The sequence below is a fragment of the Polyodon spathula genome, chromosome 1 (assembly GCF_017654505.1).
Source record: "Polyodon spathula isolate WHYD16114869_AA chromosome 1, ASM1765450v1, whole genome shotgun sequence".
Taxonomy (NCBI): Eukaryota; Metazoa; Chordata; class Actinopteri; order Acipenseriformes; family Polyodontidae; genus Polyodon; species Polyodon spathula.
Window position 1 is genome coordinate 71,777,450 of NC_054534.1, and position 25,147 is coordinate 71,802,596.

At 40.8% G+C, this 25,147-nt stretch overlaps 1 long non-coding RNA gene across 2 annotated transcripts in view; it reads left to right on the forward strand.

Moving 5' to 3' along the window:
- The window catches only part of LOC121298787, a 10,841-nt gene extending 5,784 nt beyond the window's left edge, over positions 1-5,057 (forward strand). For both annotated transcript variants that reach the window (XR_005947325.1, XR_005947327.1), the window contains 4 exons: positions 409-492; positions 1,974-2,100; positions 4,553-4,733; positions 4,834-5,057. This is a non-coding gene — a long non-coding RNA (uncharacterized LOC121298787). The remainder of the gene's footprint in view (positions 1-408; positions 493-1,973; positions 2,101-4,552; positions 4,734-4,833) is intronic.
- Positions 5,058-25,147: the final 20,090 nt, after the last annotated feature.

Here is a 25,147-nt window from a genome sequence, read left to right on the forward strand (position 1 = left end):
TGTTTTCATGCACTTTTAATACTTCAACAAATAAAAGGTTTAAACAAAACTCTAACCTAAATGAACGAACTGACACCCAAGCTACAGCTATCCTGGTTCAGGATGGAAAGCACAACCTGCTGCTCTAAACCATGTGCTCCTAAGCATCAACCTCACTTGTTTTTTTTCAGGGGTTTCGCTTCTCTTTATGCACAGATGTTGCAATTAACTAATAATTAACACCAGGGTCCTAAAGCCTCCCAATTAGGATCAGGAACACCTACTCTAGTGCAATGCACTAGAGGTTGAATTTACAACATCGACTTTATATATTTTGGGTTGTCCATTACCCTGATAACAGGGTAAAATCCATTTAACAGGTAAAAATATGAAAAGTATAAAATGTTTCACTTGTGTGATCTGTTTTAGGATCCTGTGGTAGCAAGCAGTGGCTACAAAGCACTTTCAGAATTCAGTGCTGAAGAACATATAATACTTCATCTTCCAGAGCAGGTAATTAATTACAGCACAAAATGTAGGTTTAAGAATCCTAAAATATATAATATTTGATTACTTTTTTGTATGTATGTCTGTAATTTTTAAAAAGGGTGTATAGGTGTTGGACAAAAAAAAAAGAAAACCAGAACACTGTCAGAGAGCCACAGTGGACAGCCAGAGGATGATTACTCTCCAGAAGGGAGACATAGACTCATTAATTATGAGAGAGTTCCAAATGAAACAGTGTCAAAATTTGTTTGATTCGGAAACACCATGTTATTGTATCTATTCATTTTGGACTGTAGTGCTGGGACAAACATGGGATTTTCATGTTTGGATATTTGCTCATAATTTAAATATTTGCTTGGATATTTGTTCATTTTCAAAAGTAATAAAAGCCATTATATTGCTCAGAATGCAGGCAGAGACAGAATAGCAGCAGGGGCAGGGAGGCATGGCCCCTGTGTGTGGGCATTCACAGCCAGGTGTTACGACATGTAACATGTTAAAGTAGAAAAATATCCCAGGAGTAAAGAATATGTTGTGAAGGCCTTACTTTACCCCAGTGAATTAACTACAAAACAAAGGATGGCAAATAGCAGTTCAAGTTAAACGTTGTTTTGTTGATTCCCAAAATAAATGTTTCGTAAAATTGAGACTGTATTTTATTTATTTTTCTTTTTTTTCATTCCTTGCCATTGCCTTTTCTTCACAGTAAACAGTGGCCATCGACACGTTTTCATAAAGTGATAACATGTGGCTTACTTGTGCCTTTTTGTAGTTGAACAAGCAAACAAAAACTGACATTTAACTTTAAACACTTCAAATAAAACGCTGTTGTGCATTCCACATAACAGAAAGTGTCAACAAAAACATATATAATATATACAATCTATATAAAAATCACTACACAGCATTTCCAGCAAGGTTGGCACTGTTTAAGTGAGGCATTTCAGAATGACCTGCTTGCTTTTTTTTTCTGTCCCATGAGATTCTGACTTGCTCTAAAAGCAGCACGATGCTTTTTTGACCCAGATGGTTTTCTATAGAGATCACCTTGCGTGCACTTGCATAATCTGGTTTGTTTACTTTTTGCTGTCTAAAACTTTTAAATAGAGGCTCAAGAGCTGCTGTGTTGATCCTGTGTTTTTATTTATGATAAACGTGCAAGCAGCACATTTCACAATCAGTCGCAGTGCTGTGTGTGTGTTTCTTCCGGGGCTGACGTCACCGCTCGAGCCAGCTTGCCATATTCTCTTATCAAGTTCCATTACCAACATTGTCCAGTAAAATGTAACCTTTTCACTGTCACGTTGTTTTAATCTCTGGCCATATCCCTCATCCAGGTCAGTCTCTTTTTCACATATCCATCTTACTTCATCTTTATAATCTGTTTACAGTTAAAGCCCCCCTTAGAGATGTTAGTGTTTTTATTTTTTTATTACCAGTTTTTATTTCCTAATTACTGTACTTGTTTATGTTGTGACTGCTTTTAGGCCAGACCAGAGGTCAAGAAACCTGAAGCTAATGAAGAAATTAATGACTAGGAGAAGGACGATCTTTCTGTATCAGGCACGTCCTACATCAAACACCTCACACTAACAACTCCTGCTATGTACAGTGGTATGTACAGTGGGAAAAACAATATTCTGAATTTCCATGTGAAAATTACAACACTGCAAGCTTGGAAGTAAGGGGGACTGTCAGTGGTCTTCATTATCACGTACAGTCGTTCACTAAAAGAATGAATGGCCAGTAAGATTCATGTTAGATATTCCCTTAATTATGGAAAAGCATTAGCTACACAACACCATTACGAGTAAACCTTCTATTTAGTATGTAATGGCCTTTGTAGAAAGAATACATTAGTGCAATGTGTATTACAGTGCACTCTGTTTATAAGAATCACATCCATCCCGGATTTATTTAATTCTTATAAGTGGTTGATTCTTAAAAGAGGACCGATATGATTACAATTAGCAAAAGGCGTGCCTCTGCGCATCAGCAGTTTAAATACAGTATACAAATGTCAATGGGCTCAGTCACTGAGGACAGTACATCAAAACAAGTCCTCATGGGCAAGCAACTTTTTATATGATCACGATTATGTTTACTGAAGGCTGCAGAATCCTATTTTACTACAGTATACTTGAGAAGCGTTCGTCTCGTGAGGGTGCCTGTTTAAAATGCAGTGTGGTGTTATGTGTAATGGCCTTTGAATTAAAATGACATTAGAGTACACTATTTAACTGTCACGATTAACGCTGATTTTAAGCATCTGTGGCTTACTTATTTGCAGTTACAGTGCAAGTCTCACTAGTCTCAGTTTTTCACTAAGTGGAGATGCAAAGCTCTGCAACACTCACCCCCCCCCCCCCCCCCCCCCACCCCCCCCCCCAACACCCCCCCCCCCCCCCCCCCCCCCCCCCCCTCACAAGTTGAAGGAAGTTTGAGAACCACTGCCCTAAACTAAAAGTTGACTTAAACATTGAAAATAAATAAATACATGAATAAATGGCAAGCATCCTTAAATTGCATGACGTCTGATGCTTTCCAGTGTGCCGCCATGCAATTAAAAAAGTTTATACATCTGCTTAATGTTGTTAGCAAACTGCATGTCTGAAACCTCCTAAAGATTTTTGATGTACACTGCACACTTGTTATAGTCTATGTTTGCTTAGACTACTATCCAAACAGTATCATTTAATTTGAAAATGTGTTGTGCAAACTTAAGGGCCTCTTTTTCAACACTTCAGAAATTGGATTGTTTGATGCACATGCACTAAGACCATCAGCCAGATTAATTGACATGTTACATTTTAAATGTATAATTGCTCAAGTTCGGCCGATTGACTTTCAGAGCTTGACACAGACTTGCCTGTGTGCCTTTCTTAAAGAGTGGGGAGTGTTTCTTCCCTGGGTGCAGTTGTTTAACCCCAGGCCTGTACTGTCAGTGTTGCAATTAATTCAGACAAAGATATTATCCATCCTCATCAGTAAGAACTAGTCAGACCATTTATCTCTGGACCTAAAGCACCCAACACCACTTAACCTGAGCTTCCTGAGTGGATGCTGATGCAGAGGTCAGCTTTGACCAACACAAGTAATTGTCTTTACTGAGGATCTTAACTTTGAACTTGTAAAAACTAACCTTCTCTTTGCCTTCCTGGCAGAACCAAATCTGATTTATTCTGTGTAAGTTTGCTTGTGGTAGATTGATAGATGTTGGTCCATCAGTTAGAGCTGTTTTATTTTTAGTTTTGTACCATTTATTTATTTATTTAAATTTAAAATATATCTATATATTTTTTATATAACATGTTTTTCTCATATGAGGATTTCCCTTTAAATGAGGCCAGATCTCAGTGGACTAGCATTAATTAACTAGTTACATAAATCATTTCATTGAAAAAGTGTGGAACACCCTAAGTTAGTAGTATTTAAAGTATACCATATGGACAGAGCAACAACATTATGAAAAATGGTATTGAGTTGTCTCCCCTTCCTTGTTGTCCAACAGTGTCTGAGGTCAGTGGATACCAACTGCCTTCCTATTCCATCTGACAGGTTCAAATTAGTGGGAGGAAATTAGTAAACCTAAACAAGATGTTTAATTGTTAAAAGGCTGTTTTTAACCCATGCAGGATTGCATATCCCCGGAAGCATATGCATGTCTTTCATTTTTATGTATATATTGAGAACTGTGTATTCAGTTTTTTCTGGGGTAATACAGAGGTGCAAGTGCACAAGTCACACATGTAGTTTGTCTGTCTAGGGAACCACTTCCTTAATTGTAATGAAACAGGGTAACAACATTCTTTACCGCAGTTTATTTGGAGTATAAGAATCTGCAAGAAATATGGAGGCATGTTTCACACCTTACATTTGCACATCTTTACATGCTCACAATGTATGTCATGTTCATCTTCTTTTTAATATTACCAACAGCTCATATTTTATATTTACAGCCATGTCAGAGATATGTACTGTGTTTAATGACATACTTGTTTTCTATGACTTTCTCTATGTGATATTCTTTTAGATTTTTGACACCCTTTTCTCTTGTTCTTCTCAGACACTTTTTGGCATCCCTCGTGAAGCAGGAGATGGTTGCAATGCCTCGCAGAGGGTACCACTCGGCTCTGAAAGGGGGAACCTTGTGCTCTAGCCAAGGGATAGCATAGCAGGGATTCCAGGGTTCATGCTGAAAACCTATGAACAGATCAGGCAGCCAGGTCTGAAACCTGGACTAGCAGGTGAGGTTGCAGGTTTTATTCTTTTTTTCTTGCTTTTGTGTGCTAAAGAAACAAAATATCTTCTTCTTGTTGTTATTACATTGTTTATTATATATTGTAGCAGGGAGAGATCTGTGCTGACTCTGCTGGCGTGTTCACGGGCTGCAGGAAGAGGGCGGCAGTCACCCAACAACCGCCTACTCTGGATCGGGTGGTCGAACTAGCCGAGTAGTACCAGGCAGCGGAGCCAACGCCTATGAAACTGCCGGGGAGGAGTGCGGCTCCTGGATCGTCCCCTCAACCGGCCCCGGAGAGGGCGAAGGGACTGGGGGGAAGGGGTAGTCCAGGATTTGGTCAGGGGGTGTCGGTGGGAGCTCCCGGCCCGGGAACTGGGGCAGGGTGGGGATACCCAAGGGCTGCTGCAGTGTCGGACCAGGGTCTCGCACGGACGCCTTATCAGCGAGCCCCTTTTATGGCTCCAGTGTTTCCCCCTCTTTCCAAAACTTCGGGGAGAGAAACCAGCCCACCGAGGTGTTGGAAGTGCAGGGAGGCGGGCCACTTAACCCGGGACTGTCCCGTGATGGAGTGTGACCTCAGCCGACCAGGTAGGCGCGTTCAATTACCTCAGTCACTTCAGCACAAGGGTTTTGTTATTCCTGTGACAGTGGATGGTACAAAAACCCAGGCTCTCCTGGATTCAGGGTGTGGTCAGTCTCTAGTACAGGAAAGCCTAATCTCACCGGGGCATAAAGGTATATTGGGACGGGTGCATATTAAATGTATTCATGGGGATGTCCACTCCTATCCCAAAATCAATGTGTGTATAACTATTGGCCAGCAGGTGACGCAGGTGCAGGTAGGATTATGTCCTCAATTGCCAGTACCAGTAGTTCTGGGATGGGACTGTGAGCAGTTTAAAGATCGGATGGCTGCCCTGACAGCCCCGTCCTCTTTATTGGCAAAGAGGAAGTTATTGGAGAGATTTTTCCCTTTCGCGATCCAGAATGGTTTTGCCATAAATTTAAACCCCGTAAAACTAAACGGGAGCGTTGGATCGCTAAGAATGAGGGCTGGCAATGGAGGGAGTCGGAGAAGTTTCAGGTGGGGGTGGTTGGTGAAGAGTCCGGGGGGGAGGTCGCGGAGCCAGCGCAGGGGTCTGGCTCGGCTGCCTCTGCTCGGGACCGACCTGACCCCGAGTTGGAAGCCATGGGAGCTGATTTCTTAGCTCGCTCCCGTGACTTCCGACTCGAGCAAGGGCGTGACGACGTGCTGGGCAGGCTCTTTGACCAAGCAGCGGTGGTTAATGGTCGGGTGGTCGAGCCCAGACGCGCCGCCACGTACCCCCACTTTGAAATTGATCGAGACCTGCTGTACCATGTTGATAAATTACCCCAGACCGGTGAAGTGCGTCATCAGTTGTTCATTCCTCAGCCCTTTAAGCCGGATTTGTTGCAGCTGACTCACGCTATTCCCCTGTCTGGTCATTTGGGAAGGGATAAAACTAAAGCAAGGCTTGTGTCACGGTTCTTCTGGCTGGGGCTGGATGGCGATGTCAAGCAGTTTTGTGAGCATTGTGGGGAATGTCAAAAGGCCAGCCCTAGAGCTGTTCAACGAGCCCCACTGGTGCCTTTGCCCCTAGTGGAAGCTCCGTTTGAGCGTAAGGGGATGGACATAGTTGGGCCATTAGAGAGGAGCGCGGCAGGATACACCCACCTACTTGTCATTCTGGATTACGCTACGCGTTATCCAGAGGCTATTCCCCTCCGATCTATGTCCGCTAAGTCTGTTGCCAACGAGCTTGTTAAGGTTTTCTCCTGGGTGGAGATTCCCAAGGAGATACTAACCGATCAAGGCACCAATTTTATGTCCCGGCTAATCCGCGGAACATGTAAGCTTTTGGGAATTAAGACCATTAGGATCTCGGTGTTTCATCCTCAGACCGACGGTTTGGTGGAACGCTTTAATAAGACCCTTAAGAACATGTTGCACAGGTTTATTCATAGTGATGTGCATTACTGGGACCAGCTGATTCCTCCCCTTCTCTTTGCGATCAGAAAGATTCCCCAGGCTTCCACAGGGTTTTCACCATTCAAACTGCTGTATGGGCGGAGACCCTGGGGCATGCTCGATCTGGTCAGAGAGATGTGGGAGGAGCAGCAGGACAATTCGACCAATACCGTCTGGTATGTGTTGGACCTGCACAAGCGTCTTGAGTCTGTTGGGAAATGGGCGCATGACAATTTGCAGCAGGCACAGCACAGACAGGAGACACAATATAACCGAGCAGCCCGGTTGCGCACATTTCAGCCGGAGGATAAGGTACTTCTGTTATTACCCAGTTCTGAGTCTAAACTCTTGGCTAAGTGGCAAGGACCCTTTGAGGTTACACGCCATGTTGGGAAGGTGGACTATGAGATCTGCCAGCCGGAGCGACGGACAGAGAAACACGTTTATCATATCAATCTCTTAAAGCCTTGGTTGCAACCAGAGGCGTTGTTAGTGGTGCATGCAGATGACGTCACGGACCTGGGACCTGATCTTTCTGTGTTGGCAAGAAAAGGATCGGTACAGATTGTTGAGAATCTGACACCAACGCAGAAATGTCAGGCTCATGGTCTGGTGGCGGAGTTTCCTGATGTGTTCTCTTCAGTCCCGGGGCAGACTCAAGTAGCCCATCATGACCTTGATATTGAGCCGGGGGCGCTTGTTCGCCAGAGGCCGTACCGTATACCTGAGCATAAAAGACAGGTAATAAAAGCGGAAATTGACGAAATGCTGAGACTGGGGGTAATAGAAGAGTCCCAAAATGACTGGAACAGTCCATTCGTTTTAGTTGATAAGCCAGACGGGTAAACTCGATTTTGCGTTATTTCAGACGAATCAATGAGAAATCGAAATTTGACGCTTATCCAATGCCCCGGGTAGATGAGTTGCTGGAGCGTCTAGGCAAAGCTCATTTTATGATGACACGAAGGGGTACTGGCAGATATCCCTGACTCCGGAATCTAGAGAGAGGACGGCATTTTCGACTCCCTTCGGGTTCTACCAATTTAGGACCATGCCCTTTAGGTTGCACGGAGCACCCGCCACTTTCCAGCGGATGATGGATCGCATCTTGCGGCCCCATAAGCAGTACGCCGCTGCTTACATAGATGATGTGGTTATCCACAGTGAGGACTGGCCGAGTCATCTGTGTAAGGTAGCGACGGTGCTGCAATCCTTGCGGGAGGCGGGGCTCACTGTTAACCCAAAGAAGTGTGCCTTTGGAGAGAGTGAGTCGGAGTATTTGGGGTATCGAGTAGGGGCGGCCAGATCAGACCACTAGTTGCTAAGGTGAAAGCCTGGACTGACTGGCTGGTTCCTGCAACCAAAACCCAGGTGCACTCTTTCTTGGGACTAGCGGGCTATTATAGAAAGTTCATCCCGAGCTTCACTACGCTCGCTGCTCCCTTGACAGACCTCACCCGGAAGGCTGCCCCAAATATGATTCAGTGGACGGAGTCATGCCAGAGGGCTTTTCTCACCTTGAAGCGGAGGCTGTGTAGTAAGCCAGTGCTATGCAGCCCGGATTTTGGTAAGAGGATCACCCTGCAGACGGATGCATCAGAGACAAGTCTCGGGGCAGTGTTGTCGCAGAAGGTTCGGTGAAGCAAGCACCCAGTCCTGTATATCAGCAGGAAGCTCCTTCCCCGCAAGAAAAATTATAGCACCATCGAGAAGGAATGTCTCACAGTAAAATGGGCTGTCAAGTCACTCTGGTACTACCACCCTGGTTACAGATCATGCCCCCTTAGCATGGCTTCCCTGGATGAAAGATAGCAACGCCAGAATCACACAGTGGTACTTGGCCTTGCAGCCCTGTGCCTTCAGGGTAGTCCACCAAGCAGGAAAGCTGCATCAAAACGCAGACTTTTTCTCTTGGGAAGGCATGGGGGTGTAAGATTTTCGAATGAACCGGTGGTGTCATTCTGAGGAAAAGGATATGTAGCAGGGAGAGATCTGTGCTGACTCTGCTGGCGTGTTCACGGGCTGCAAGAAGAGGACGGTAGTCACCCAACAACCGCCTGTGAGTCATGGCAGTGACATGGGGAGGTGGGAAAGTGGGTGTGTGGACTTTCCCCCTGAATGGCTGAGAGGCGAGTCTTGGGAGATTGTTGGTCCTATAAAATAACGCTCTGCTGTTTCCACAGGTCTGCCCTTATAGACGCTCTGAGAGTGCGGAAACGCTGGTCGTGGACTGAGAACCAGCTGGGAGAGAAAAAGACACGAAAGTGTCACAGTGAGACAGTGAGAGCGGGGAATCCTTGGGCAGACCCCTTAAAAATATAACAGAGCAGGCTAGGTAGCCGGCAGTGTAGGACGGAGATCTTGCTGCAGAGTGCAGCACCTTTTATTTGTAGTTTTGTTACTGTGTTATTTTTTCCCTTGTTATTTTTGCCTTCTGTTTTCATTATTATTTCTTTGAGCACCTGCAAGGGCGCCGGTATTGTGTGTCATCGCTTGGTGTGCCCGTGGTTCTGTTTATCATCGTTGGTAAATCAGACCACGGACCCACAGCGCCATCTGCAGGATAAACTTAAAAACAGCACCCCGAAAATAGGGTTATGCATAGGATGACTGCTGTCATTACCAATAAGTCAATATGGAAAAAAGAAAAGAGCTGTCTGAAGACCTTAGGCAGAAAAGTATAGAGAAGGATACAAGAAGATTTCCAAGCATTTGAGTATCCCAATTTCAACTATTGTTTCTATTATCAATAAGTACAAGACTCATGGTACTGTCACAATGCTATATCAGTCTGGAAGAAAGAAAATTCTTTCACCAAGAACAAGAAGAAGAAATAGGAAGGTTGATAACAATCCATGATCGATTGCCAGATATTCACCGTGAATTGGCTACAAGTGGGACTGGGCTTTCCATTTCAAACATAGGTTGAGTGTTGCATGGTGAAAGTCTCAATGGCCGCAGGCCAAGGAAAAAGCCACAAGAAAATGTTACAAGGACAATCAATTAAAGTTTGCAAAATGGCATTTGAATGATGGATATGAGTTCTGGTCAAAGATTTTGTGGATTGATGAAACAAAAATCAAGCTATTTGGTCATGCTGATAGTCTTACAATTGAAGAAAGTCTGGTGAGACTAGAACACCAGAAAAGAAGACCACCTCCTTTCAAGCATGGAGGTGGTAATAACCTTCTCTGGGGCTATTTTTCCTCTAATGGCACAGAAAATGTAGTTCCAATACATGGTAAAATGGATAACTTAGCATACCAAAAGTTATTGTCCAATCAAATTGTCACAGGTAATGACACTTGGAAAAGCTGTCATCTCTGATCATTTCCATTTATGGAGTCTCTTGTGAAGTATTATTTAGTGGACATCAGCTATGATTTCCTTTTTCTCTCTAGTCCTGCTTCTCCAAGCAGAGACTGATCTCTTCAGATGCTTAGCACTACTCCCCTATGATGACATGCCTTAGTTGACAGGTCTGATAACCTTTTACTCCATTTAGCTGCAGACACACAGCTTTAAACCATCAAATGTATAAGTAAGTAAGATTGCAGTTCAGTACAATAATTATTAAATTTTTTAGGACAGGACACTTGTGCTGCACATTTATCATCTCAATTAGAAAACTTATTATTTGGATCTCATGCTATTTTAAGCTTTACTAAATTAAATTTTTTATCAATAAAAGCAGTACAGAAAGCTTCCATTATGCAAGTTTTGAACCACTGAACACAACCTCTGTGACGAAACTAGTTTATACATTGCATAAGAGATGGCATTTTCTTTCCACTCAAGTGGTCACGCTGCAGTATGATGTCTGCTCCCATCTGGTAAGTTCTAAGGATGGTAAAGGTGAATGGATAACATTCCTTACTGTAGCTGAAGCTCTGTTAATTTGTACTGAAGTGCAAGAGAATGCTGTTGGTGAAAGGAAGATATGCGTCTTAACCTTCCATGTTGGGGAGGAGAATAGCAGTCCCTGCTGATTCTCCAAAATCCATGTGAAAACGATGACCCAGCGTATTTGGGACAGGTCCAGGAAATCAGGGACAGTTGCTCACCCAAATTTGACTTTGTTCTTGTGCACAGACCATTCACGAAGCCCAATGACAAGATCTTATGCTTGTGTTCAGGAACCCCAAACCCCTCGACACCTTTGGAAGAATAAACTCATAATAAATTAGAAAGATGCTATTTGTGAGTCATGCAAGCAAACAAATTCAGCTTTCTCTAGAGATAAGGAGGTGCCCATTAAGTGTATCCCTTTTATTAATAACAGGAGAAATATGGACACATGTACTCAATTCTTCTCCACAGCAACAAGGTTTGCATAAGCAAGCCTGGGAATGATAGTGCTAAATAACTGGTGTGTCGATGAGCACAACATGTGAGAGAATTACTTTTTCAAACCAGTTTCTCAGTCATCCAGTTTTGAGTGTTTGGAGCAGTGCATCTAGTAATATTTACCAATGATGATGCTAAGTTATGACAACACCTCTATATCAACAGAATGTTTTTCCCATCTCCTGTGAATTTTTTTCTCTTCTCTTTCTCTGAGGCTAAACTGATCTGGATAGGGAACTTCAGTTTGTACAAATATTCAGGCGATCCTATTAACACATATCACCTACAAATCATTTGTTGTATGTGAACCAGCATAGCTTATCCGACTGTACTGAAAAGCAGTATTTGAAACATTTAAAAAGTAATAATACCAGTCACGATATCAGATATATTAAGAAGTTGATAAGTCTTGCTTTCTATAATTCTCAAAAGCCCTTCTATTGCACTCACCCAGTGCACTGTGCACATGATTGAGCCGTTTCATTTATCATCCCTTGTATAACGTGCATTAATTATATAATGCAAATCCCCTTTATTGTGAATATACTTGGAATAATGCACACCCCTTGTAAAATGCGCTCGTAGGATACTTCGGAGGATTAATCAAACGTTAAACTGTGTTATATATATATATATATATATATATATATATATATTATATATATATATATATATATATATATATATATATATACACTGTATTACCAATGTATCAATTAAGCATAAACTGCGCATTTGTTGTAAGATCAGGCAAATCTGTTTTTGTTTATTTGATCTCAAACATAAATAAAGACCCAACTGAAAGATTAACTTTTGCTGACAGTTGCAAGAAAAATGGGTCAGTACAGAATTCATGCAGGTTGTGACTTCTGAGACACATCTAAACTTCATTCAAGTATATTGCACAACTTATATGTAACATACATTCAGTGTATGGCTTGCCGCAATGCACACGTTAATTACAAAAAGTACAGTAATTCGTTATAACCCCTTGTATGATCTTTTCTCCAGGTGAACATCCAACCCTCCTAATGGCACCTCTCAATTCTCTTGCCACAGGGTTGGCGTGGGTTCAATGAGCACAATGCTATTATTCCTGTATCAGCCTAGGAACAAAAAGCATAAGTTTGTTAGGAATACAACTATATGAATCTTGGATAACATTGATTGACATTACCTAAATCATTAAGCCTGAGATTATATATACTTGCCAATATACTGCAGATATTTCAGCTTATAGTATCTGCAAATCACTCGATGCCTGAAAAATATTAATGACACCCTTCACTTGGATTTCTGACTTCATTTGGCTGCCATACTGTTATAGTATTGTGTGTTACTGTATTATTTGATTTTCTCAAGTTTCATTACCCTCTTTCGCTTCACTGTCAGAGAACACAGACTTTGGGATACTGCCCATACAGTACATCATATCATCTTTTGTTCATAAATCCCCATTTCTAGCACATATTGTCTTTTAATATACAGTAATTACTTATTTGGTAATCAAGAGTAACTGCAACAGATGATCCAGTGTTGGATGTATTGTTATTTACTGTTGGTAATTAGAAGTGTGAACTGGCTCAATCTTGGGAGCCTAATGCACACAGTGGGTGTAGTTTTAAATTGGGCATGACCTGAAGGGTTTGGATTTCTATACTCTAAATTATGGAGTAATTGATTATTTCTGTTATGACTGGGTTACCCCAATTAAATTGTTCATTTGCAGAATTGGATCTGGTTTAATTTAATCTACCATGGATTAAAAGCATATCCAATAGCCTGTCAACACATATCCTATTTAAACTATTTAATTGTTTATTATCATTCATTCATTATCATGATTTAAAAACCCTTATAAACAAGTCTCACACTTTTTTGTGACAATCTACCTCTACCTTTACTACTGTGTCCAGTAAACACTGTAGAGCTATCCAAAATCAGAAGTGTCATGCAGGGTTCAATGCTGTGCCAGGGGCTTCCACGTTCCACTGGCTACAGCAAATAAAGAATAACTGTAACTGGACATTCTGGATGTTACAGAATGATTTTATGATGTGCGTGTATTGTGTGAATTTATATATGGATACCTAAATGTTGTCTTACTGTCTAAGAGCAGAAACAGATAAAGACCATGATGTCCATGCTTTACACTTCTTTAAATAATTTCAAATATTATTTACTTTATTATTATTATTATTATTATTATTATTATTATTATTATTATTATTATTATTAAAAATCTTTAAAGAACTATATATACATTTTTTATTTTTCATATTTTAAATGTGGTGTAACTGTGCTGAGTTGTCATAATGCCATATTGCAAAACCAACGCACAATAATTTGCATCATTTGAAACAGTTGGCAGTCCTCTGAACTGAGCAGCAGAGGTGGTGTATTATTTCAGCTTGTTAAGTGAAGCTTGCATGGATGACTGGCGCTGTGCATTTACCAGTGCTGTATGTCCCGCACATTTCATTAACACTAAACTCTCAACCATACTGAATCCTTTTGTCTCAGCATGAAGTCAAGTGCAATCAGCACAGTGACATGGTTGTACATGGTTGAATTCTGCAGCTGAAGCAATATAATATAAAATTATAATGTATTATGAAAGGGGCTGTAATTTTTCAACAGATTGCCAGGGTGATTGGAAATTAAATGTCTTCTTATTTCCATAAAGAACAAAGCAATTTGAATAAGGAACCAGGGGACAGCTGTGTAACCTGCTAAATCTCTCATTATGTCTCAGCAATAAATGAGCATTTTTTTTTGTTTTGTTTTGTTTTTTTAAACATAAAAACTGACAGTTAAATTAACCCCTAGTTTGTCCCTCTCTCAATGCGTCCAGATTTTATACCACCTTTTGGAGTACTTGCATCTGGTAACAATATAAACTTTAAGAAAACTGCACTCTTTCATATTTGTAATACAAACGCAAAAAAGTGTGTCTGTTTATCTACAAACACCTAATATATCTGGACATGGAATCCAAACAGAATATATTCTTGAATGTTCCTTGTTTATACCAATGACGCCTGATTAGATATTGACAGTTGTATCTTAGTAACCACTTGACTGATGTTGATGAAACTACAGCTATGGCCAAAAGTTTTGCACCTACCATAGAATTTTAGGATTAAGACAGTACTGGCCGCCCTATCTCTCAAACTTGAACAGCATAGGTGACGTTCCTGGCGAGCAGTGCTGACGTTTGGCCAACCAGACCTGGGAGCAGCTCTACCGCTTCCCGTCTTTTATTTCTAATTTAGTAACACATGCCAAGATTTGTGACTTTTTTTTGCAAATCATGGATGCATGTTAGATTTCGAAATGTCTCATTTTTGAATTTGATAGTTTTTTGTTAAGTATATGGAACACTAGAAAGTGGTATGTAATTGAATATGTTAATGTAACATTATTCAGCAGGTTTCATTTAACTTTATGAAGCAACATTAGATAGTAACAGGGTGATGCAAAACTTTTGACCATATCTGTAAGCATTGGCACTTGTTATGAGATGTTGTTCCACATGTTTTGTTAGTAGGTCATGGTGATCTGCTTTTTTCATGGTATTGATACCTGTGGAATTTGTATTCTTGGCATGGAGTGTATATATTACTGACTTGCTTGGTTTTTCATTCTGACTGTAGGGTAGACAATCAGAGCTGGAGATGCAGCAAAGACATGGCAAAGAAAAATTCCTAAGGACATCCAGTACAAACAATTTACAGCTTGGCTGTGGTAGGAAACTGTAGCCTTTTACCTCCTCACTTGGGAAAGGATTCCTATATATATTTGTGATCGGATACACAGGAGAACTAACCTCATTGCTGTACAGTTTTATTTCAGGAGATGTTTAAAATCAATACTATAGATTGAAGACAAAAAACATACCTCCCATAACATTGCTTATAGTGTGTAAGGCCACTATGGGAAGCCATTATGGCACAATGATTTTCCTTCTAAGTTTACAAGACTTGGGTATATCATGATAAAAGCACAGCACATTTTGGAGGTAAGCATACACATCTGAGTAAATATTTAATAAGCCACAGTAAATGCATTGTGTAAGCATGGCAATCTGTAAAATTAGTACTGTAGTAAAAGGGATGCTACAGATAATTCTTTCAAGGAAGTTGTAAACAAATGATTCTTCCAAACAAGTCATTACTTTTGAAACTGCTGTGAACCCTCATACATGCTCTGTTGCCTATTGTGACTGAAAGTGACTTGTAATAGGTTGATACAGCATTTATATATAATACTATACCAATTTTATAACTACATGACCAATATTAAGATTAGTGCTTTTCTTAATTTAATTCAATTTAGGGATTGCCCAGTGCACTTTGGTTCTTGTTGGAAGAGTCAGCACTCAGTGACTAAGAGCTCCCCCTACAGCTTGTCCTGAGAACTGTAATACATTTTTACCCTTGACAACTTGGTAAATGTTACCTCATTCATGTAAAAGAAAAAAAAAAAAAAACACACGTCATGAAAATGTACAGTTAAGTATATTTGACTGTAGGTATTTATATTATTAAGAAAATCTAGATTACACCTATGTCAAGAAAGTGGCACCCAGTGATCAGCCCCAAGGGGGGATCCACTGATAATCAATATGTTATTATCCCTTGCTGGGGAATGCTGAAGAGTCCTTTTGTTGCATTTTCTCCAGTATACTGAAGATTTCATTTAAATGGTCCAAACAGCATATTGTTGATCTCTACTGTAATATAATCGCATGCATCATTTAAATACATTTTATTAAGGGTAACTCTGAAACCCAGTTTTCCTGAGGCTGTAAAGATTGATAAATGATCATATGTACATCTTGAAAAATCTAAACTTGTACATACCTACTGCCATTGTTATTGAAGGTGTTGTCCCACACCTGTACAGCCTTGGGAATCATCATTCTTAAAATGGCTGCCTGATGCAACACTGCCAACACACTGCAACTCCTAGTTCAAATCAATGTTGAGAAAAGAGGCTACTGGTTCCAGCACTGTTCAGTGCAATGCACCTCTACCATAAGCACTGCATGTGTTCTTGTTTTTAGGGCAAACTCCTTTCATATGTTCTGAGATGTGAGAAACAAAGGACAGTTTTAAAGGGGGGTCCCTACACTACCTTCCTAATGAGTGATAAGGTAGCAGTTGGTCAAGATGAAAGGACTCTGCTTGGGGTCTTGACCCATGGAGTGTTCATCACAATGTGTATAAAGATTACACCAGTTCAAGTCTGCAATACCTTGTAAATTATCTTATCTGCTTTTTGTCTTCCATACAGGGTCAGAGACCAACTCACTGATGCAGTCAAATCAGCAGCTAAGTAAGTCCCTTTTAAAGCAAATGTGTCCTTTCTACTTTATTGTAAAATAATTAGCCTTTTGCATTTAGAGCCCACCATTTTCTTTCACTCATTGTTTCCTAGTTTGATTTTCCAAAGGTTTTGGCATCAGAGTGATTTCCTAGGAAACAGCTAAGACATGAAAAAAACAATTATTCACAATTTTAACAATCTGATAAAACTAGTGCCATCTTATCATACCCCTGGTAGTGTTTCCCAGAAAAAGGGATATTTATTGATCCGCTTAATAAAATCACTAAGTACAATAAGAATGCAGAGAAAGGGGTCAGTGTGTAAGAGGGTTATGGGCAGCTATATTTAGAACTGCCACTGTTAGACTCGTGTCCTAAATTTACAGCAAGACTACCCAGTGATAACATTTTTGGTTTGGGGCCTATATTATACATATTAAATTAGTTTATTGGTCTGTTATTTTGAATGTACTGAATGAGTTATAGTATTCTCATTCTAGTCCACGATTTATACATAAATGGATACAAAAGCTCAAGATCAATCAAATATTACCAATACATTTGTGAATAGTATTGGGCGTTTGTAGGTTGTTGAATAATGCTATTTTTCAGAATTTTCTACAAGAAAATTCCTTCTTACAAAGGAAGAAAGAAAATCTGCAACTTGTATAGCCCCAGAATAAATGACCGGTACCAGCATTGTTCTTATAAACTGTTGCATAGTGACTAGTACAATACATTCAGTAGAAATTCACCAGACCAAACACTACAAATAACTTCTACTAGATCAATAAATAAATAGGAGTTTGTATTGAAATCTGGTATTTTGTGACATCAGACAATTTCAGTGCAGTTTTATTTTTTGTGATCCCACAGAGACAACCTAGTTATGCAAGGGAACTCAATATTAGCTCTTACTGGGCTTGCGATGGCCATAGCCAACTATGTGAACAGCGTTCCATCAGATGTTGAGCGCACACAAGAGGTTAGTAGTATATTTTACAAAACCCACACTTACACATTGACTGAGCAAGCAGAAACACCCATAAACAACCATAAACAGAGCTTCCATTTACTGTATAAGAAGTGAAAATCGGACCCTGTGAATTGTAACAGTTGAAAGGGAAGTCTCATTCAAATCATTTTTATCTTAGCTGGAGTCTGTTCATCTGGTTAACTGCTTTTTTTTTTTTTTCTATCATTTGTGTAAAGGCATATACTGTGCATTTGTACTGTTCTAGTGAGTCTTGCTTCCTGCCATGTGTAAGAGCTCTGTGCTTCTCCTTCTCCTTCTCCTCCTGGAAAATTGTGTTGCAGTCCGGTTGGGAGTTCACCTCTAAATATGTGCATAATACAATTAATTTTTCAAACTGGGACTGCCTAGCAGCTGAAACTGAGAGTGGGATATTAAAATCGATGAAACAAGTCGGTTTGACTTCTGTTTCAGAGCCCTTGCAGGTGTGAGTTGTGAAAACAATGGCTCTCCCCAAAGGGTAAAATGGCCTATTGGAAAGCATTAGAACTCCACATAGTCACAGTGAAATTCCTATTCAAGGCTTGACACAGACTTTTTTCATAAGAAGGGAACTCGGATGACACGAGGTGTTTTGATCACATTTCAAGGGTCTACACAGGTTTTAGGAATGGTTTTAAGAAAAATCTTGCTGCTAGCTTTTCAGCTGAACCTTGTGGGGTTCTGTCACAATATAAGTCATTAAAGTGAAAGATGAAAGCCCAGCTGCCCAATATGCCAGGGACCTATAGCACAGCCTGTCATTACATGTGGATAGATATAACAAGGAAAGGCAGGCATGCTTTTCAGATATTTTATTTGCGATTGCAAACGCATATGTTGTACATTTGTTATTCATCTTACAAAGCTCCAGTAAGATTTCCACTTGAAACATTGCTCTCCTGGCTTTTTTTTTTGTTTTCTTCTAGGTATTTCTCATGTTAAAGCTGCATTTTCATCAGTGCAGTACACATACACTAAATCATTGAAAACAATACAGATTTCTGAGTTTCCAGACATTTTAGTTATGGGCTACCTCCATTACTGACGTGTTTGTTATTTTGGGGTTCCAGTATAGTTATCTTAAATAGACGTGGTTTATTTATTTATTTATGTAATTGTGTAGCATGTCTTCAAATTGTGTAATGCCTAAATGGATAAATACAGTGAATTAAAGTGGTCACAGCTAATGCAGAGCATACATCTTATACATAAAAACTGGCAGATACCATTTTAAAAAATGAAACTAGGAGTATAGTCTGGTATAGTACCTATCCAAAATCATTTAACAAAAAAAATGAAAACATTTGCCATAACATGTGCTTCTTCCCAAACTGCACCTGAGATTTACATAGTGAAAATAAGTTATATCAGGAGTTATTTCGACAATGCTGTTCAACAACACAAAGGAGGAGGCTAGCTGGGGACAACTCTTTTTGCAAAACGATGTAAGCAAAAAGAAAAGTGTTATGCTTGAGAATAAATTATTTGAGATCATTTGGTGCTGAAGTGTTGGCAATTAAGCATTGGTTTGAATCCCTGATTCTGACACGTAAGTACTGCATTCAAAGAGTAAAGTATAACTCACACTAGACTAACCCTTTTGTTTTTTACTACACTTTATTACTTATTAATCTCTATCCAGTAATAGGTTATCTAGTGGTAAGTGGGATCTCTACTATCACAACATTCAGCTTTTTATTCTAAGTGGTTTAACATGGTAATATTTTAATATTAAGAAAGCATTTTCAGGAAATGTGGATATGTACAAAGAGAGGTTGTGTTCCACATACTGCAGCCAGATGTAGTGGCTGTGGTAGATAACCTGTATGGTAAATCTTACTAGGTACATACCATAAACGTGCAACGAAACACTACAGAATCTTAAAATGAATCTAGCATCCACACAAATACTGAAGAAACATCAAGTGTCTGTATCTCATTGCCAGCCTAGCTGAAGAAATAGATTTTGAGCTCTGAAATCTCACTTAAAAGAGTAGAAAAAAAGTAATTGATTCTGGCCAGGTATCCATTTTGCTTATAATAGCTACTGACCAATAGCTTGTACACATAACAAAGCATAAAGCCAATGCAAGGGCTTGAGCTGTCTGTAACCTGCCTGGGAGAGAAGCTAGAATTCAATATGGTTTGTAAAATCATACACAGTACTTAAATAAATATTGGCAAATTCCACCTAATCTCACTTTTTGTTTTGCTGTTTATAGTTGATATCAATTGGGCACCCTTGACAAAAGCAATGCAGATATCGGCTTGCTTACTTTCTCTCAGCCAAAAGCAATACAAAACAATACGTTAAAAATGTTTATTAATACAGTTTATGCTTTTGCAATATTTTGACAGAATCCAAAAACAGTCTACTGAATTTACTTTATACGATTTCTTTCATCTGCAAACTAGCTTTGTAGAAGACAAACCACAAATATTTGTTGGAACAGGCCATACGACTTTCTCTATTCGTTCTAGTTTAAGTGCCTTATCTGAAAGTATTAACTGATTATTCTCGTGGGATATGACTGTTCTTCAATCCTTAGTTAATCTATTTACATTTCTTCATGAAACATCAATAGTTGCAGTCCTGGCAACCAAGGTATTTTCCAATAATTCTTAACAAAACTTTAATATACCATTTTCTCTTTCAGCCTTTGAAGGAGTGAGCTCTGACTTTAAGTCATAACTATGGAGATATGGAGTTGATTAATTCACCTTTTCTGTCTCATTTCATATTTTGAAATAATTTAGTTTTTAAGAGATAATTCTTCTTAGCTTTAGGTTCAGATTAAGTACCTTCCGTGGCCGAAGGGGTTTTAAGTGAAAGTGGTACCAGTGACCTGGTTGGTACCAAAGTAGGTATCAGTCACCTTTATTGGTACCAATTGTTTCTCTCGTGGTGGAAACAATTGTCTCATTTGTGCTTGGGCACAGATCTGGGCTGTGTCATGAGGAGAGAGGTGGTGACTACAGATGCTTCCAACCTAGGTTGGGATGCTGTCTGGAATGGCTCGGAGGTACAGGGAGCTGCAGGCAGTTCATCTGGCCCTGCAGCAATTTTTCCGAGAGATACAAGGGAGACATGTGTTGATCCATACAGGCAACACCACAGTGGTGGCTTACATCAACCACCAGGGGGGTCTCCGGTCTCTTGTTCTCAATCCTGTTGCCCGGGATTGTTTGCTATGGGCTCGCAAGCAATTGCTTTCAGTAAAAGCTGTTCACCTGCCAGGGATGAGGAAGTAGGTGGTCCTGACCATAGGGGGCTCCCCATAGTTCGGAATGGCATCCAGAGGTTGCGAACCTCATCTGGGACTGGTTCAGGTGCACAGAGATAGATCTCCTTGTGACCCAGGAGTCTAGCCGTTGTCCCCACTGGTATTCCCTAGTGGAGAGCAGTCACCTGCTTGGCATAGACACGCTGGCCCACAGATGGCCCACCATTGCCACTGCTTTGCACTGTGTGTGGAGAAGAACAGGCAAGAATGGGCCCAGGTGCTCTTAGCAGCCCTAAAGTGGCCCAAGAGAACATGCTTCTTGACTGGCACAGCTCCTGTTCGGTCAGCCGTAGGAGCTGCTCGCCCATCATGACCTGATGATCCAGGCGCGGGGGACTCTGTCGCATCCAGATCCAACAGATCTGGATATGCAGCTTTGGGTCTGGCCCCTGAGAAGAGACGTTTGAGCTGTCTCGGGTTATCTGACAAAGGCATATTGAGGTATATTCCTGACATGGTGTCAGTCGTGTGAACTGGACCCCATGACTATTTGCTCCATGGCAGATATACTACAATTTTTGAAGGACCTTTTTGATGAAGGGAAATCTACCTCTACGCTTACGGTCTACCAGGCAGTTATCTGAGATTGCCATATGAGAATTTACTCACTCCCCAAGAGCACACTCCCTGGTGGGAAAGTTTTTGAAGGGTGCTCAGAGGTCAAGACCCCTAGAAAGGACCTTGTCTCTCGCTGGTGACATAATGTAGTGCTGGATGCATTTATAAAGCCACAATTTAAGCCCCTACATTCAGCAAAGCCAGATTTCCCTCTTGCTGTTACCTCCGCTAAGCAAACAGCAAAAGCCTGTTTGTTTTTTTCAGAGACTGGAACTAAGGTTACTCTCCGTACTAATCCTGTTTTTCTCCCATATCAACCAGTCAGTGGAATTGGAGGCCTTCCATCCACCTCCTTTCCAGTCTGACAAGGAGAGAAAGTTCTAAACGCTCTGCCCGGTTAGGGCACTGGCGTATTAGGTTGACCTCACCCAGATTTGGTGGCAACAGAGCAATTGTTTATTTGCTCTGAACAGCGGCTGTCAAGGGGAACTGCAAACATGGTCATGATTGCATACAATCTAGCCAACCTGCCCCTAACATAAAAGATCACTGTTCACTCCACAAGAGGCCTTATTCCGGGGTGCATCTGTCACAGACATTTGCAACACTGCAGTATGGGCCTGTGGAAGGGGTGTGGGTAATTCACTGACCAGGAGACAGACAGGTGTATTTGGAACACCACACAGGTGCCCAGTTTTATTTTAGACCGGTTCTTATTTCTCTCCGGCAGAGGGCACTGTTGACCGTGGGCTGCCTATCAACGATGATAGACAGCACCACGGAAATACCACAGCTGGTACACAAACAGCAAATGCACTCGCAGGTGCTCAAAGAAATAATAATGAAAACAGAAGGTGAAAAGAACAAGGGAAAATAAAACAGTAATAAAACTACAAAGAAAAGGTGCTGCACTCGGCAGCGTTATCCCGGTCGCCACTACCCGCACGACCTGAATCACCGTCCTACTCTGTCGGCTATCTAGCCTGCTCTTTTACAATACGCCGGGGTCTGCCCAAGGGTTCCCCGCTCTCTCTCTTTCTCGCTGTGAATTTATTTTCTCCCGGCTGATTCCCGGTCCTGAATCAAAGCTTCCGCACTCTTGGTGCGTCTAAGTGGGCAGACCTGAGGAAACAACAGAGCGTTATTTTATAGGACCAACAATCACCCAAGACCCGCCTCCCAGCCATTCAGAGAGGGGGAAAGTCCACACACACCCTTTGCCACCTCCCCGTGTCATTGCCATGACTCACAGGCGGCTGTTGGACGACTGCCGCCCTCTTCCTGCAGCCCGTGAACACGCCAGCAGAGTCAGCACAGATCTCTCCCTGTTACAGGGCCATGCCTCATACTTTTACCAGGTTCTACTGACCTGAATGTAGGGACCAGTGTTAAGAGCAGCAGCTCATTATGGTCTTTAACACATTTTTTATTATTGTTCCACTAGTCCTGGGGTAGTTAGCCACACTCCTATTGGACTTCTGGTGTTAAATGCTGAGGTCACTCAGTGTAACCTTGCAGCATATACACTGCAGGAGGAGTCTCCCTCCCTGTACTATGGAATATATGCCATGGATCCTCTTCGGTCCTTGGCCAGAATGCTAAAGGCAGTTTATCTTTCTTTTTCGCACAACTGCTGTTGCTGCAAGTCCTTCACTTGCGACGGCTTGACTATTCTATCCCATCAGGTAATGGTTACATTTCATACTTGAAAGGGAACATTAGGTTATTATCATAATCTTGGTTATTTGAAATAGAAATGTAACCATTACCCTTCGAGTTTGCTGCGTTCACTCCAACACAGCAGGCCTGAAAAGAAAATGGCGCTCAGCATTGCCTTATGCATCACTCGTATTTATCTCCTGGGGGTGGAGATGACGCCTGATGCATACAAGGCTCTTAAAGGAGCAGATGTGATATAAGTGCTCAGGTAATTCGGGCTATAAGACATTATACCCCATCAGGCAATGGTTACATGTCTACTTCCAATTATGGTTTGTTGAATGAAATACAAAATGCCAGGGTTATAAAATGTATTTACATGATATAATATTGCAGGCATGTATATAAGATTACAATAAACACAATCATGTTACTCTTTTTTTTTTGTAGAAATTGTACTCTGGAGAGAACACAGCCAGTGCCATTGCACGCTCCTGTGCTGCCCTGGCTTTGTCCCTGATGGTGCCACTGTTGATCACATCCCACAAGGACAGCATCGAGGAGATCCTAAACACACTCACAGCAGGGTTGCCAGGGAAACCACATGCAGATTTGTCCCAGACTGTGCAGTTCCACACAGGTCTTGCTTTGGGAATGTTTCTCTCCTGTTTATTTGAGGAGCGTGTAGGGTAATGATTTGTGTGAAATTGAAATACCTTGTTACTTAATGAGCTACTGCCAGACCCATAAAATCCTTGTCATCTCTAGTTGACACAGCTTGCCCAGTTCTAATTAAGATAAATTGTATGCTGGTACTGGCCTCTATGGGCAAGACGAGTAAGTGATTTCCATAAACCAGATAATATTTTAAATATGAGGCAAATGGATTTAACCAACAAAACCTCATGTCAACCTGAAGCACTGGAAAGTTTATATCAGAGGGGTGAGGCTCTTTGTGATCCAGAATTCCTGCGAATGCAGGCTGTTCTGTAATTCTGTTGTCTCTGCCACTTCTAGATTCAATAAGCTGCCCAATCTTTTTGGCCAAAAGATCCATGCCAATCGATAGTTTAAGTTTTAACCACCTTATGTCAAAAAGTATTGATTGATTTAAAAAAAAAAAGTATTGATTGCCCAGCCTTCACCTCTAAACCGTGAAACTCAATGAGCCATCTGTTATACAGAGTCTTTGCTCTATACACTGGTAGCAATAGTTTAACTGCTACCCCCCCAAAAAAAAAAAAAAAATCTCAGGCACATTAAATGAACATTCCATTTGAACATAATGATGTGCCTGTAGTTTTTAAAATAACACACCATCGCTCTAGTTTAACCCGGTCCGCAAGGATTCAAATAATTATTTCATTGTCTTGTCTTTTTTATGTATACTGGTGCTATATTTTAGTTCCCAGAATGCAGTGCAATTTTAGGCTTAATTTTGGTCAGCCAATGTCAACACAGATCTCTTCCTTCACCAACAAATGCAAGATAAGTCTTTTACTGCAATGTTGCTCTTTGTTCTCACTTTCATCTCTCTGTAAGATTATATTACTGAAGCGACCTCTACCGGTTACTGAAATCATGTCAAGACTAGTTGCTATTTTTCAATTGTTCACTTTTTTACAATCCCCAAATAGTGGCCAGTAGGATCAGGGGTAGCTTGGTAAAGAGAAACAGTCCCTGTTGAATTTTGCATTGGTTCTGAAAGTACAGAGAGCACTGTCCTTGGTGTATCAAAGTGCTTACAGGGTTATTAACATTCCACCTTGCTCTGGTTAGCAAAGGTAAAATATGTTGCTGACTTTATTAAACAGAAACAGTAATAAATAATAATTAATTAAACATAGTGCTACCGTGTGTAATGTCTCTGCTGCTCCTTAGTACCTCACCCACTGGGGAAAATGGATAGGACAGTAGTTGTCTTGGATGTACCCAATCCATGTGAGTAAATAACTTGCCAGCATGTACAAACACCTGTAACATAGGGCCTAATCTCATTGACTTCCTATAGCATTAAATCAACTGACATATATGTGAAACCACAGTCTATAAAACAAAGATTAATATTATTAATATTATTTACTTCGTTTTATAGACTGTGTCCCTTTTATTGTCTTAGTCCCTTGTATCTCTGGAGATCTTCCAACATATTCCACCAACTCTACAGGAATTGAAGGTTATTGTCCAAGGTGTAATACAGAGTGTCCTTGCCATCCTTATGAAGCAGTGAATATG